The following is a 4,421-nucleotide window of genomic DNA, read 5'->3' on the forward strand; positions in this document are numbered from 1 at the left end:
TTCCTTCACAAATAACTATCATAAGGCACAAACCTAGTATAACTACACATCATATCTCCCAAAAACCCAATACCCACGAAATTTATGTGAGAAGAAGTATACCCAAACCTAAAATTTGAAGTCCCACAACGTAGTGGTGCGCTTCGCGACTCCGAAAATGACTTCCTTTTGTAATTTGGAGTAGAAATGGTGAGCAAAGTTTGGAGCTTTAATGGAGGCTTCAATGGAGAGGAAGAAGAAGAGAAAAACAATGTGAGAAGCATGGGGTTTTCTACAATGCATTTCTGATTCCAATGGGTATATATGTTTATACAATTAACACATCAACCACTGCAGAGAGTAAAATCATTTTTCTTACCCCATGTTATCCAATGCATAATAAATATAGTCAGAAAAATATACGATGCATAATGAATGTAGTCAAAAAATATTCAATGCATAATGAATAGAGTAATATTTAATTAAATCATTTATTCAATGCATAGTGAATATAGTAAAAAATTATTCAAAGTATTAAATATTTTATTATAAGTGATTATTTAAAATATATTTTTATCAAAATAAAAATGGGAGTTTATAAATAAATGTAGCATTATATGTAACTAATCAATACTTTATACAATAAAGATCTTAACTTTACGAACGACAGATAAACAAAAATATTTTTTTTCAAAAATCCGACAATTAAAAAAACAGAAATAAGAGTTTTTTCTTAAATAACAAATTCAATGTATAATAAATATATTAAAAAATTATTCAATAAATAACTAATACAGTAAAAAATTATTCAATGCATAATGTATATAGTAGAAAGAAACTATTCAATGCATAATGAATAGAGTAATATTTAATTAAATATTCTGTCAAAAATTATTTAGTTAGATAATTTTTTTAACAGTTTATTCAATGCATAGTGAATATAGTAAATTAAATTATTCAAAGTCTTAAATATGTTTTTCAAAATAAAAACGTGTTCTTATAAATAAATGTAGCAATGTATGCAACTAATCCTACTTTATACTATAAAGATCGTAAACTTTACAAACAGTAGATAAATAGAAATATTTTTTTTAAATCCGATAATTAAAAAAAATAGGTAATAGTTTTTTTTAAATAACTTATTCAATGCATAATAAATATAGTAAAAAAAATATTCCATGAATAATGAATATAGTAAATAAATTATTCAGTGCATAATGGATATAGTAAAAAAACTACTCAATGCATAATGAATAGAGTCAGATTTAATTAAATATTCTGTCAAAAAGAATAATTTAATTAAACCATTTATTTAATGATTTATTCAAAGTATTAAATATTTTTTCAAAATAAAAATGTGTGCTTATAAATAAATGTAACAATATATGCAACTAATCATTACATTATACAATAAAGATTCTGAACTTTGGAAATGCCAGACAAATAAAAATATTTTTTTCAAAAATTTGACAATTAAAAAAAACAGAGGTAATAGACTAATATTTAACTAAATATTCTATCAAAAAATTATTTTAAAAAATAATTTATTTAATTATTTATTCAATACATGGTGAATATAGTAAAATAAATTATTCAAAGTATTAAATATTTTTCTCTAAATAAAAAAGTGTGCTTATAAATAAATGTAACAATATATGCAAATAATTGGTACTTTATATAATATAGATCTTGAATTTTACAAATAAATATTATATGAAAACATTTTTTCAAAAAATCGACAATGAAAAAGAAATAGAGGTAAATATATTTTTAAATAACTTATTCAATGCATAATAAATATAGTAAAAAATATTCATTGAATAATTAATATAGTAAAAAAAGTATTCAATGCATAATGAATAGAGTCAAAAATCCTATTCAACTTATAATGAATAGAGTAATATTTAATTAAATATTCTGTCAAAAAATATTTAATTAAATAATTTATTTAATGATTTATTCGATTCATAGTGAATATAGTAAAATAAATTATTCAAAGTATTAAAAAAATTATTCAATGGTTAATTAAATAATCATATTTAATGGACTACCTTTTCCTACTCTATATTTACCACTTGCAAACTCTCTCTCTCTCTCTCATTTCTTCTCCTCTTCACTGTGGCCAGCAACAACCAGAAGGCCCCTTCCATTTCTCATCTTCTCCCTACCAAGAAACATCACCATTTCACTTTTAAAAAAAAATTAACTAAAGCCTTTTGTCTTCAACCTCCATCATCCACCACTCAAAGCAACCATTCAAAGGAAACTTTTGAGCAAACAAGATCTCCATGTCCTCTTTCTCTCTTCCACTGGTTATGTAGGTAGAGGGGAGACTGGGCTTTTGATTTCTACTTGATTCTTTCCTATATATTGACGGTGGATTATTGTGTTATTGATTTACTTGTGTAAATTCTCATTTTATGCTCGTTTTTTTGTACAAATTTTCATTTTATGTTGAATCTTAATTCCTTGATAAAAATAGGTTCTTGTCTTCTTGATGAGGTCGGAAGTTTCTAAATTAAGGAGAAATGTTTCCTTTTCTAAATTAACAAAAAAAGTTTCCTAATGCTACGGGCGATGGTGCAAGCAATGGTACCAACAGCAGTTTTACCATATTTTTTTTTCCTTTTATTCACCCTCTATTTCTTCTCTTTCAGTGTACGTCATGCCTTTCTTTGTTGGATTTGGAGACTTGGTGGTGCTGAAAAACTACAAGAGACAAGAGAATGGCGGTGGTGTTGATCGTTTGCTCCATATCGCTTGTCTCTTTTCATTTGTTTTCAGATCTGGCATTCTCTCTTTTTTGTTCTTCAATTTTTGTTTCTTTAAAAACTAAAATTGCGCAGATTTGATTTTGAATAAATATTGAAACTTTGTAAAAATTTGAGTGACGTTCTTTAATTGGGTTGATCATGTTAAATGATATGCATTGTTATGTTAATTTTACTTTCAGCAGTGGTTGATGTATTAATTGTAGAAACATATATACCCATTGGAATCTGAAATGCATTGTAGAAAACCCCATGTTAGAATACTAGTATGAAAATCTCACCACATGTTAAACACCAGGTAAGTAAGCGTGAGAGAAAGTGTCCAACTTTTTTTTTAATGTTTCTAGGCTTTCTATTGCTTTTGTCTAACTATGGTTTAGGTTTCGATTTTAATGAAGATGATGTTTTAAAGCTTTTGTAATTCACTGCCCAGCAGAAGCAAGTTGTACAAAGAGGTGGTGGTGATAGCCTGATAGGCGGCCAGTTGACGAATTCCAAGAGCTATAAAAGTTCATCTTTGTTAAAATCAGAAACTAAACCATAATCAGATAATAGTAATAGAAAGCCCATAAACATTCAAAAAGTTTAGTACTTTTCTCTTACATTTGCTTTCAAATTAAGTGCTGGCTTAAATGCCGCTTCTCTTCCATCGGTTTAACCGTGGTGAGATTTTCATATAAGTGTTCTATCATGGATTTTTCTACTATCCATTTTAGATTCTAAGGGATATGTTCCTACAATTACGTCAACCACTACAGAGAGAAGCAATAACATAACAACGATGCAAATCATTTAGAAGAATTTCCCAATTTAAAGAAAACCATTCAAATTAGTACAAGCTTCAATCTTTATAAAAAAAAAAAATCAAATTTGTACAATTTCAGTTTAAAAAATGAAAATGAAAGAAAAAAAAAAAGAGAGAATCTAAGATGTGAAAAAAAAAATGGAAAGGGACAAGTAATGGAGCAAACACACTACCATTACCCTCTCTTTTTTCCAGTTTTCCAGCACCACAAGTCTCCAACTCCAACAAAAATAAAAGGCATAACGTACACCAAGAGAGAAGAAATAGAGTGGGGAAATAACAAAAAAAAGGGAAAAAATGACGTTTGCACCGCCGTCCATACCACTACTCTCAGAGTTTAGTTCGTAGACAAGTCAAATCTAGTTGCTCATTCTCTAGCTCAGGCATCTAGATTTCCTGCTAACATATATCTTTAATAGTATTCCGAGTTGTATTCTAGTTATTATTATTAATGAAATGATATGAGTATCTTGCATTAAAAAAAAAGGTGTTTTACTTATTTAAGGTCTGTCAGATTATGCATTTTGTCGGAGTATAAAAATCCAAAGGAAATTAGCAACATTGAGATGTTTATTCTAGATAAAAAGGTAAGTAAGAATTATTTTCATTTAAGTCCATAGAGTTGAATTTCATGCCAAAATTGATATTTTCTTTTTCTTATTCTCTATATAGAATGGAAAATTTCATGCGTGTGTGAAAAAAAAAATACCTGGATAAGTTTCAAGTATTTAAAGAAGGAAATGCTTATTTCCTTAAAAATCTGTTGGTTGCCCAAAGCGATCCAAATTAAGTTCAAAGTTACAAGCCATAAATATTAATTCAAGTGTATGTTTTCTTTCAACAACTATTTGTTGCTCGGCAAAGGC

At 27.4% G+C, this 4,421-nt stretch overlaps 1 long non-coding RNA gene across 1 annotated transcript; it reads left to right on the plus strand.

The window, feature by feature from the left end:
* Positions 1–2,062: 2,062 nt before the first annotated feature.
* LOC114370752 lies at positions 2,063–4,054 on the plus strand. Its single transcript, XR_003657917.1, has 2 exons — positions 2,063–2,300; positions 2,637–4,054. It is a non-coding gene; the product is annotated as an uncharacterized LOC114370752 (long non-coding RNA).
* Positions 4,055–4,421: the final 367 nt, after the last annotated feature.

This window comes from Glycine soja, chromosome 10, assembly GCF_004193775.1.
Source record: "Glycine soja cultivar W05 chromosome 10, ASM419377v2, whole genome shotgun sequence".
In the NCBI taxonomy this organism is placed as follows: domain Eukaryota; kingdom Viridiplantae; phylum Streptophyta; class Magnoliopsida; order Fabales; family Fabaceae; genus Glycine; species Glycine soja.